General features: G+C 43.9%; 1 long non-coding RNA gene across 2 annotated transcripts in view; it reads left to right on the top strand.

Moving 5' to 3' along the window:
• The window catches only part of LOC105487948 (uncharacterized), a 28,354-nt gene extending 20,365 nt beyond the window's left edge, over nt 1-7,989 (top strand). The window contains exons 2-3 of one of the 2 annotated variants that reach the window (XR_011621526.1): nt 4,993-5,087; nt 7,844-7,989. This is a non-coding gene — a long non-coding RNA (uncharacterized lncRNA). Of the gene's footprint in view, nt 1-2,264; nt 5,088-7,843 lie in introns of those variants that run through there. The other variant, XR_011621525.1, reaches the window with a different exon arrangement.
• The last annotated feature ends 4,474 nt before the right edge of the window (nt 7,990-12,463 follow it).

Genomic DNA, 12,463 nt, shown 5'->3' with positions numbered 1-12,463 from the left:
AAGCTCCGCCTCCCGGGTTTACGCCATTCTCCTGCCTCAGCCTCCCGAGTAGCTGGGACTGCAGGCGCCCGCCAACTCGCCCGGCTAGATTTTTGTATTTTTTAGTAGAGACGGGGTTTCACTGTGTTAGCCAGGATGGTCTGGATCTCCTGACCTCGTGATCCGCCCGTCTCGGCCTCCCAAAGTGCTGGGATTACAGGCTTGAGCCACCGCGCCCGGCCTGCATGCCACAGTTTAAGTCACCTGGATCTTTTAAGAAAAGAAGTGGGCTGCATGTCATGGAGGTCCCCCAGTTAGATATCTCTTTAAGAGAACCTACTGCAAAGAGACAGTGTCCCTTCAACCAAACCCGCTGCATCCTCAGATCTTCCCCAGCTGGCCACATAAACACTCAGGCCACACTTCCCCGGGGCTGCTCTCAGACAAACACTGAGCACGGTGGGGTTCCTAGTATAGGTCCATTCCTGCCCTACAATGGAAGCCTCTTCCAACAGGTGACTTTGGCTCAAAAATGCTGTCATAGTGCATTCAGGCTGCTCTAACAAAAAATGCCATAAACTGGGTGGCTTATAAACAACAGATTTTTGTTTCTCACTGGTCTGAGAACTAGGAAGTCTGAGATCAAGGTGCTGGCAGATTCTGTTTCTGGTGGGGGCCCATTTTCTGGTTCCCAGGCAGTGCCATCTTTCTGTCTTTACATGGTGGAAGACATGATGCGTGTAGGGTGTTGTCGCTTTCTGACCTCTTTTACAAGAGCATGAATCCATCCATAAGGGCTTCATCCTTATCAGCTGCCAAAGGCACCATGTCTTGATACCATCAGGTTTGGGTTTAGAATTTTAACATATGAATTTTGGTGGGACACACCCATTCAGACGATAGCAGATGCCTTATTGACACCTGGCTGAGACTTTCTCTGCATGGCTCTGAGGTCTGAGGCTTTTCCTGTCTCGTCTTCCTTTCCCTATTTCCTTTTACAGGTGTCACATCTATGTCATGGCCAAGGGTCTTCCTACCTGCATCTGCTCTCGCCCTCTTTATCCTTCATGAGCATTTCTTCCAGTGAGTCTCTTGCAGTTCCAATCCCTTTTTAGCATCAGAAAAAATAAGAGTGAGAATAAAAGAAAATAAATGTATTTATTTTTCTATTTAATGTAATCCTAGAGCTAATGGGATGCCTGAGGCATATTGGGTTCCCAATAAATATTTGTTGGATAAATACCTCCTATGCTCAAGTTGCCTAGAAAAGTGTATGAGAGGCACACATGGTAATAGATATTTGAGGCAGGAGAAAACATTTTTTTAAAAGTTTTTTTTTTTTTTTGAGAGAAGAGTAAGTAAGCTGCTTTGGTTATAAAGGATTCTATTGAAGAAACCCTCAGGGGGCTTCATGGAAAACTTAGCATTTTGCATGATTTTAAAGGACATATGAGATTTCCATGAGTGAAGAAGTCATAAGCTTTACAAAATAGTGTTTGAGGAAAGTAGGGAGGTATATTCTACTATATGCTTAAGCTGGACAAGGCAATGGTGCCATATGTCTAGGGGTGGCTGGGGTGGCTTTTTACAGGGCATAAATGGATGTTTTATAAGATGAAGAGGAGAATGCAGAGGGAAACTGGGGAAAGACTTTGTATATACGGTGTATATAAGGTGCATATGTTATACATATATGTATGTATATGTACATGTATATATATGTACATGGGTGTATGTATACATGTATGTATATGAGGTGTATATTTATATGACAAATGGCTTACTGTTTGAATGATCATAGAATAAGAATAAAGATATTCTATAACAGTGCTGTCTTTTTTTGTTTGTATAAATTTATGAGATTCAAGAGCAATTTTGTTACATGTGTAGATTAGATAGTGATGAAGTCAAGGCTTTTAGGGTCTACATCACCCAAATAAAATACATTGTACTCATTAAGTAATTTCTCATCATCCACCCCTCTCCAATCCCTTCATTCCTTCTAGTCTGCATTGTCTGTGATTCCACACTCTACATCCAAGTGTATATGAGTGAGAACTTGCAGTATTGTTTTCCAGTGAGGTCTAAGGGAAATACAATGTAATGTACAAATTTGAGCTATATATGAGATTTAAAATTTTGTAGTGGTTACGTTAAAAACCTGTGTAAAGAAACAGGTAAAAATATTTTAATAACGTATTTCATGTTATCCAAAATATTATCATTTCTGCGTGTAATCAGTATAATTATTAATGTGATATTTTGCATTGCTTTCTCTTACTAAGCCTTCAAGATCTAGTATTATTTTATGCTTAATAGCATACCTCAATTTAAACGAATTACATTTAAGTGCTCAGGAGCTACCTGTGGCTAATGGATACTGTACTGAAGAACACAGTTGTATAATATCTGATCTGGAATGGCCTAACAAAAAATTGTACAGAATTTATAGCTGAGAGAGGAAACACTTCCAGAAGATGCCCTGAAGAACTCTGCAGGTCGTGGGGAGAATGGCAGACCTTCCCACCCGGGAGGTGGTGACTGAAAGTACAGCCTTTGAGAGGGTTGGTTTTGGAGACTTGCAAGAGCTTGTGCGTTTGAATCTAGCTCTCCCGATGACTAAGTGTGCAACTGTGAGCACATCAGAACCTCTCTGAGCCTGAGCCTGTTTCTCCACAGAAAATGATTGTAACAACACCATTCAAGTCTTTCATTGTTTCTTCTGCCAGCATCCTGAACTTGCTCTGATAGAATAGACTGGGAACTAACTACTTACAGAGATCTCAGACCAAGCCATCGTCTTACTAAGGTCATGGCACAGTCAAAGCTCTGTTCTTCCTTATTAAAGTAATGAGAGATGACCCAAAGAGAGAGGGAAAACGAAGGCTCCTGTGGTAATGACAGTCAGCCAGTCAGTCATTGAACAGGGAAAAGTGTGTGTATAGTGGGTACCCAGTGCCACATTCACACAAGCCCTGGAATAGACAGACCACGCCCACAAAGCACCCACTTGAGCTGAAGAGACAACAGTGAGAATACAGAGATTTCTGCTACATGTTGGTTAATCAGGAACTCCAAACCAAAGCCAAAGCATAGACAGACCACAAGAGAGTATTTAGGAAATGCTGAAACCATAGCTCCCTTTATTCTAGGCAGTTACTATTCTAAGCAGTAAGAAATGTATGATTAAAACATGAACAAAGTTTCTTTCTCCATCAAACTCAGAAACAGAGTAAATAAGAAAATGGATATATATTTTATATGCATGTAAAACATAAGATATAAATATATGAATTTAATAGTGACGAGCAATAGAAAGACAAAGAAGCAGGAGGAGGAGAGGATTGGGGTTCAGAGGGTGTTTTAGTTAAATGGAGTCCAGGGAGCATCGCTGTGGAGGTGGCATTTGGACGGAGACTGGAACTAAGGGTGTGGGGGAGTGGGTCAGGCAGAGAGACCAGCAGGCTGTGAGGCTGGGCAGAGGGAGTGAGGGGGAGGTTGGCAGGAGCCACAGGATGCCAGACAGGGCCAGATTTGTGCAGTGTGGGACCTAATTCTCAGTATAGATGCACTGAGCAGGAGAGTGACATCATCCAATTTACGCTTTAAAAAGATCAACCTGGCAGCTCTGAGAATGACTTGGAAGCCGAGAGGATGGGTTTATGGGCTGTGGCTGCAGCCCAGGGGAGTGGTGATGCTGGTGTTGACTAGGGTGATAACAGGGATGAGAAACAGTCTGATCTGGAATCACACTTGAGAAATGCAGGTGTCAAGGAAAGAGCGTAGACTTCAAAGTTAGAAAACCAGAGTTCGAGCCTTCACTCATTACTTTGAAAGCTGTAGGAGGTTGGGTAGCTTATCACAAGTCTGTGATGCTGATTCATTAATGTACCTAAAACCAACAATCATGGCTATGTCTTATCAACTGCTAACTAAACAGTTGGCACCATCATGACTATTAATTGCTGCAGAAACAAACTATCTCAAAACTTCGTGGCTTACAACAATAACAGTGTATTCTCTTTCATGATTTTGTAGGTTAAACAGGTAATCCTTGTTTTCTGATTAGAACTGTCTAGAGCACAAAGATGACTAGAAGTTGGTACTACAGGCCATTGTCTGGCAGCTCAGTTGTGACTGCTGTCCAGTCATCTTGATCCTCTTCCATGTGGCCTCTCCACGTGGCTGCTTGGGCTTCCTCACAGCATGGCAGCTGGCTTCCAAAATGTTGTGTTCCAAACAGGTGAAACCAGAAGCTTCAAATCTAGCCTTATTAGAGCTACACAGTGTCGCTTCTACCACATTTCTGTTTGTTCCAAACAAGTCAGAAGGCCAACCCAGCTTCAAAAAAGGCAGACGTGTCTCTGGCTTTTGATGAGGACATGGCCAGGTCACAAGGCAGCACAGCGTGTAGAATGGAGCATACTGCTGTAGCCATCTCTGAAAATGCAATCTTAGATGCTGTGTTGAATGTTATTTCATCTAGTCCTCTCACAATCTTAAAGATTGAGCAGTAGAAAGGAGATCCGACACTTCCCAGCTGTGCCATTTCAACAAGCTACTAAATCTTCTGTGCTTTTGTCTCCTCACATTTAAGTGAGGAAAAGCATGGTACCTACCACATAGGAATTCTCGAAGAAAAAATGAGTTACTGTATGTAAAGCGCTGAAAGTGGTGTGGGGCACATGGTAAACACACTTAATATTAGCTGTTATTCTGTTTTGGTGGGAAGTGGTTATCTTTCCATGGCACAATTTGAAAACATCAGAAGTTGGATTCAATACCAGAATTCAGAATCTAGTTCACAGGCTCCCCTGGCATCCAGACACCACAGACATTCAACACAGATTTGCCAACATCCCTAGTGCCTTAGGGCTCACCTTGGTTGCACTGTTTTGTTTACTTTAAATCAGGGAGTGTGAGTTAATCAGAGAGTATATACACAATCACTTTGTAAGCCATAGACGTTTTGTTCATTCATATTTGATTGGTTTTTCTTATTGAAATAATTAGGTGATTAGCCAAAATGAAAAAGAAGAATAAGGCAAAATAGAACCAGAGAGAATGACAGTTAATGACAACAAGCCGACTACGTGGGAGGAAAGAAGGTACAATGTTTATTTCTCAAGCTCTTATTAGTACTTTGTTGCAGGAACTAATCTATGTACCTTTCAACATTAATTTCAACATTAATTTAATTTTCCTAACAGCTCTATGAGGTAAGCACTACTATTTCTCCCACTGCTTAGGAGAAATAGAGTTAAGAATGCTGTGGCATTCAGACAGGTGAATGGACTCACCCAAGGTCACCTGCTGGATAAGTGGTGAAACCAGAATTTAACCCTGTCTCCCTAGCTCCAGGTGCCAAGCCCTTGTCATTATGGCCTGCTGTCTCTCTAACAGGGCTTTGAGACCTCAAATTTAAAAGGTGGGTATTTCAGGCCTGGCACAGAGGCTCACACCTGTAATCCCAGCACTTTGGGAGGCTACGAGGTCAGGAGATGGAGACCATCCTGGCTAACTCGGTGAAACCCCATCTCTACTAAAAACACAAACAATTAGCCGGGCGCGGTGGCTCAAGCCTGTAATCCCAGCACTTTGGGAGGCCGAGACGGGCGGATCACGAAGTCAGGGGATCGAGACCATCCTGGCTAACCCGGTGAAACCCCATCTCTACTAAAAATACAAAAAACTAGCCGGGCGAGGTGGTGGGCGCCTGTAGTCCCAACTACTCGGGAGGCTGAGGCAGGAGAATGGCGTGAACCCGGGAGGCGGAGCTTGCAGTGAGCTGAGATCCGGCCACTGCACTCCAGCCTGGGCGACAGAGTGAGACTCCATCTCAAAAAAAAAAAAAAAAAAAAGAAAGAAAGAAACAAAGAAAAAGGTGGGTTTCTCCAGGCATAACCAAGAACTCTTTAGGTAGCAGAGCTGAGTCCTGTAGCAGAGTTTATATAAACACACTCTACTCTTCCAGATCATTAACATGAACCAGACAGACTTGTAATTAATTTCTATCCATATGGACTTTTTCCATATTATATTATATTGTAAAGCATTGAATGGGTAGCAAGCACTTTCGTGTGCATTTACACTTTCCATCTCTGGGAGTGGGGCATTCTTCATTTTCTTTTCTGGAGAGTGAGGGAAAGTTTCCGAGTGCAAAGAGACTTGTCCAGGATCTTGAAGTGCAAGTGGTCTTGACACAAGTTCTCTACATTCAGGTTGGAGATCTTCCACCACATCCTTAGTTCTGTGTACAAGGCATGTACACACTTGAAAGAGTGCTGTTGCATGGATTATTGTTTCAAAAAACTACATGCTTATTAACTCCCTCTTGCCTTGGGGCCTTGGCTCTTTGTGTTCCTTTGCTTCATAATATGTGTGACTCATTGTTATGGATTAAATAATGTCCCACCCAAAGACACTGAAGTCCTAGCCCTCTGTACCTATGAATGTGACTTTATTTGGAATTAGAGTCTTTAGAGATGGTCAACCTCAGATGAGGTCTTTAGAGTGGACTGTCATCTTACATGCCCACATTTTTACATAATGAGAAAATTTGGACACAGAGAGAGACACTCACAGAAAGAAGAAAATATGAGGACCTCAGGAGAGCAAACCATCTACACCTTGATCTCCGATCTAATCTCAAGAATTGTGAAATACTACATTTCTGTGGCTTAAGCCTCCCAGTTTGTGATACTTCGTTACAGCAACCACAAGAAATAGATACCCCCACGGTCTTTCCGCCTGACTGTGAGATTGAACGTGATCTTATTTGAGAGGTCCTTCCTGGGTACCTTCAAAGTTGACCCTGACTCTTTAGTGTCTATCATTTTTTTCTTTTTCTTTTTTTTTTTTTTTTGAGATGGAGTCTCGCTGTGTCACCCAGGCTGGAGTGCAGCAGCGCGATCTCATCTCACTGCAACCTCTGCCTCCCCGGTTCAAGTAATTCTCTGCCTCAGCCTCCTGAGCAGCTGGGATTATAGGCACCCGCCACCACGCCCAGCTAATTTTTGTATTTTTAGTAGAGACAGCTTTTCACCATCTTGGCCAGGCTGGTCTTAAACTCCTGACCTCGTGATCCACCCACCTTGGCCTCCCAAAGTACTGGGATTACAGGCATGAGCCACCACGCCCGGCCTTAGAGTCTATCATTTCAACACTTCTTTGCTTGTCATAATTTAAAACAAAAAAATCTTGCTTATGTAATTATTTGTTTAAAGTCTACCCCCCCACTTTGTTTAAAGTCTACCCCCACCCCATCAGAATGTTTGCTTTGTGAAGGTAAGAACCCTGTCTGTCTTGTTTATCAAGAGAGGTCGGCATAAAGTGCAAATAATGGCCAGGTGCAGTGGCTCATATCTGCAATTCCAGCACTTTGGGAAGCCGAGGCATGTGGATCACTTGAGGTCAGGAGTTCAAGACCAGCCTGGGCAACAGAATAAAACTCCTTCTCTACTATAAATACACAAAAAATTAGCTGAGTGTGGTGGTGTGTGCCTGTAATCCCAGCTACTTGGGAGGCTGAGGCAGGAAAATAGCTTGAACCTGAGAAGCAAAGGTTGCAATGAGCTGAGATTGTGCCACTGCATTCCAGCTTGGGCATCAGAGTGAGACCCTGCCTCCCCCCGCCCCTCCCTCCCAAAAGTGCCAGTAACATGACCAGTAAGAAAGGTAGGGAAGGATGAAGAAAGAATGGAAGCACATTAAAAAAAAAAAAATTAGCTGGAGCTGGCTGCTTTTGTGAAAGTGCTTTATCATGTAGCATGTACCTACATTATTATTATTATTATTGACAATGCCATCATAATTGTTACATTTTTATTCATAAGTGAGTCCATTTATACTCCATTATATCCAGATTTTGGAAACCAGTTGAAGAAATCTGCTGCCTCCCTGGAGATGTTTGCCCACAGTTTTATTTCATCATCAACTGTAGATCCTTTTGATTTTGAAGCATACTGATTCCAGGATCTGCTAAAAATAAATATTTGCCTTATTAATGTGCTTGCTCATTTACTAATTGCTTTTTTAATACCAGAGTCTTTTTCCAGCTGGGGTTTGTATAACCTTTATCGATCTCACTTTACTTCTAATTACATGTGTTCTTCATTTGTAGCTAAAAGTAACTCTTGTCATCATTCCTGTCAGATCTGATCCATGACACTTTAATTACTATAATTTCTTTTCCCTGCAATAGCAGCAAAAGTGTCCACAAAAATTTTTGTTAGGCCAATTCCTCATCCAAAGGAATGACAAATTTGGATTTTAAAGGAGCAGATTTTTAGTTGTGATCCTTATCTGTGCTCCTTAAAGAGTTGGGCCTCCTTCGTTCCTTCCTTATTGCGGGCTGGGCTGATCCATTTACTGCACTGTCACTGTGCCATGCAAAGAGAAGCTGAGTTAGAGAGAAAAACCTCAGTTCAACCTGGAGACCTGCAATGTATTCCCGGTAGCCCTGTTGTGGGCTCTTGGGCAGGTCACTGAAGTTGTCTGACCTATAGTTTCATCACCTTTGAGATGAACACGGTGAATCACCTGTCCGTGCGCAACCCAAGGAGGGGTTGCTTTAGATGGAAACCCCCATAACTTTCCACATGACATGAACCGCAGCATCCTAGGAAATGGCAGCCACTTACATTGTGTTGATTTCTTCCTCACCTAAATATTCTTTTACCTTATTTTTGATTCCTTGATGAAAGTAGGGGGCATGGGAAAGGCAGGGAAGGAGAGAGGAAGAGAAAACGAGAGCAAGCCCTGCCCTGTTGCCTCCTAAAGGTGCCTGGACCTTGATCAAGGGCTTTCCAAGCAAGAGTTCCCTCCTCAGCCCATGGCTGTGAAGACGAGGGTTTGCCCTCTCCAGTTCCACAGAGTTGGTGGATATGTCCAGACAGATAACTATTAACGAGTCCTGGTTAATAGGCTGGTCTAGGGATTCTAATACATGGAAATTAACCCAGTAAAATCATAGGATTCCTTCTCAGAAATGGGGATTATGGACTCCTTCATTCCAGACCTTGCCACCTCACAGGATGGAGAATGTATCGACAACATCAGGAACATCCAGTGAGGCAGGTGCAGTGTGGCCTGGAAAGAGAGAAAGCCCAGGCTGCAGAGGGTCCATTTCACTTCTCACCCTGGAGCAGAGGGGAGGCAGTGCCACAGTCTTTCCCCTCCCTTGCTGTGATGTCAGATGGATGTCGATTTGAGGGGAAGCAGGAAAGCAAAGTGATTCTTGCACAGCTCAAGGCTGCTCTGTGTGTGTGTGTTTGATTGTGTGTGTGCACATATGTGTGAGTGTGCATGTGTATGCATGTGTGAGTGTGTCCATATATATGTGTATGTGGGCATTGTGTGTGTGCATGTGTGTGTGAGTGTGTGTGTGCGAGAGAGTCTGGACATAGAGGGAATGAAGGGAAGGAGATTATATTTTTAAACACTTCCTATGTACCAGGAACTATGGTGGAAACTGCTCTGTTATTAGGTGGTGGTGACTTTGATACAAATTAGAAAGAAATTGTAATTCTTGGACAGCTGGAGATCACAATGTGTGAGTGTGTGAGGGAGTGTGAGTGTTGGAGTGTGTGTGTTTGGGGGGTGGGGGAGGTGCAGAAAATAAAGCAAGATCTATGCATCAGAATTCCAGCTCTGCCACTAACCAGCTCAGAAACCTCAGGATGCGCTATTTAGCTTCTCACATCCTTTGTCTCTTTATTTGGAAAAAGTGTGAGGGGAAAGAGAAGATTCACTAATAAATGTTTGAGAAGTGGGCCTAATACATTGCACTTAGAAGCGTGCAATTTGTATTAACACAGGTTCTGTGGGACCCTCATGGCTCTTGGTATCAGAAACCTTGAGGGTGCATCATTTGTCTTCCTTGCTCTAAATTGGAGTTGAAATCTCTGATTTTGGGGGAAGTCCTTCTGATGCTGGAGGGTGAGTGGAACCAGGTGGGACCTGAGGAGGAGGTCCGGTTTTGTGGGAAATGGGGAAACACCAGGAAGCGCCTTAATACTTGCATCCCCTCAGCCAGTCAACACCTATTTCCAGCCAGCTCCACAGTGGCAGGACATACCCTCCAGCACTTCTGCTCACCTGCCGGCCTGAAAGGAGAGTGTAGGGAGTTAAAAGCAGTAACAAAGTTGCCCCAGGAGACCTCCGAAACTTCCAGTGTCATTTTCATTTCTGTTTCAGACAATAGCATACGCGCTGCACAGCATTTCTCCTATCTGCCCCTTCAGTCCACTCTCCACCCTCTGTCCAGAACCCTGAGGCCACCCAGCACATGTGGTCTCAATGAGCCCTTTCCTTCTGGCTTCTGAGGGGAACCGAGTTGACAGGAGGCATGAGGCTGGATGGAGCCAAGGATGATGGTGGCGGTCTCACTTGGCTTCCTTCTGCATGGTCATGATGGCTGAGTGTGTTAACCAGGGCCTGCTTATTCTTCCTGTTAGGCAGCCCTTTCTTTTCTCTGGGTCCTGAGATCGACCCTTTCCCTGGCTCATTCTAGCCTAAGAATGGCGAGGTCCCTCCATATCACCCATGCCCTTGTGTGCTTTTCTCAAAATCTGCCCATCCCTTTGCAAATTGTTCCTTTCTTAAAGGCTCTGTGCATCCACAGTTTGGCCGTGCCTGCTGTCTGTCATTGCCTGTGAGGGCCCTGACTGATGTACATGACTACCTGCCCCCAATACCTGTTCTCTTCTTTCATAATGTAGAATTGTTGCTGGGAAGAGGACTCCCACCCGGGGACTTCCTTTTTGGGGCACCATGCCCCAAGGTGGGCCACACAGCCAGTTTGGGCCAATGGAAAGCGAGCCTGTGAGGGTCTCCTGAGCATTCTCATGCTTTCATCTCCTCCTAGGGCAATCCTGGAGGCTAGTTCTTGAAGATGAGGTTATCACAAGATGTGGAAGGGGGCTGGATTCCTGAATCACTGCTTGAAGGAGAGCCACCTACCCTGGAAAATGAGTGAGAGATAAGCATATAATATGGAAATCCACTGAGCTTGGGCCTGGTTCTGTCAGGCCACCCTGAGTCACAGAAAGAAGTCATTTTTATTGTATCTATTGTATTCAACTTTTTAAAGTACATCGTTACTGAAATTGATGACACAACTTTAATCTGAAAATCGTAATTGCCATTTTACAGACGAAGAAATGAAGACTCAGTAAGTTCCTCCTCTGAGGCCACACTACTGTTATGGGCTAAACTGTGACCTCCAAATATTCATGTTGAAGTCCTTCTAGTACCTCAGAATGTGACTATTTAGAGATAGGGTCTTTAAAGAGGTGATTCATGTTAAATGAGGTCATTAGGTTGGGCTCTAATCCAATGACCGGGGTCCTCATAAGAAGAGATGATTGGGTTACAGATGCACACAGAGACCAGGTGCAACAGAGGGAGAAGAGCGCCATCTGCAAACCCTCGGAAGAAAACAACCCTGCTGACACCTTGACCTCAGACTTCTATCCTCCAGAACTGTGAGGAAATAAGTTGCGGTTGTCCGAGCCACTCATTCTGAGGCACTTTGCGATGCCAGCCCTAGCAAACGAATAAAAGTGTCATGATCAGGATGGAGCCCGGCTTGTCCCTGTCATCCAGAGCTATGCACAATTCCTGGAACACACTTGCAGCCTCAGCCTTAGATCCAGTGCTTGCCCAAGACAGCTGGTATGAACAAAAATTGCTAGACCAAATTATTAAGTGAACTGGCATGAATTTTTGAGTGTCCTCATCTCCTTGCTCCATTTCTCCATCAGCACTCTTTCCACTTTACTGTTGGGTGAGATTTCAGGGTGACCTAGTTTGTTCACTGTCTCCCCTCCCCCATTTTGCAGATGTGGAACTGTAGCTCCAAGAGGCAAAATAATATTTCTGAGGTATCAGCTTGATGTCCTGTAACTTCAGTGACTGCAGGGGAAACTGGAACTCGCAGAGGTTAAGTGGCTTGTCCATGGACACCAAGCACCAAGTCTTTTGACCTTGACATCACCTCTCAGCCCTTACAGCATAAGCAGAGACAGATTGTTCTGCAAAGAATGACACCTCCTTGCAATGACTATGAATTATACAATATTTTTATATTAAAAATGATTCTGTGCTCTTTAGAGAGAGGATGGAATTGATATTGAGTGATGAACGAACCCTGCCAGATTCCAGTGATGTAAATGAGCTAGGTTTTAATATGCCAAAGAATACAGCAAAAGAACTGACAGTCACATCCCCACAATGGGAGAGACCAGAGTTGGGGCAGGAGTCAAAGCGCGTTTGTTTCAGAAGCAGCTCACCTTCTGAGTAGCATTTGAATGAGTTTGGTGGCTTTCTTTGTTTCACTTTTAATACATCATTTTGATGACTTCCATTGGCATAAAAAGTCAGTGACAACTGGAGTCAGATAGCCTGGGGCTATTCTAATTGTGTGACCCTGGGCAAATACGTGAATCTCACTGAGACTTAATTTTCTCTTCAATAAAATGGG

This window comes from Macaca nemestrina, chromosome 3 (genome assembly GCF_043159975.1).
Source record: "Macaca nemestrina isolate mMacNem1 chromosome 3, mMacNem.hap1, whole genome shotgun sequence".
NCBI lineage: Eukaryota > Metazoa > Chordata > Mammalia > Primates > Cercopithecidae > Macaca > Macaca nemestrina.
The sequence above is the reverse complement of the archived record's forward strand: the minus strand, read 5'-3'. Positions and strand labels throughout refer to the sequence as shown.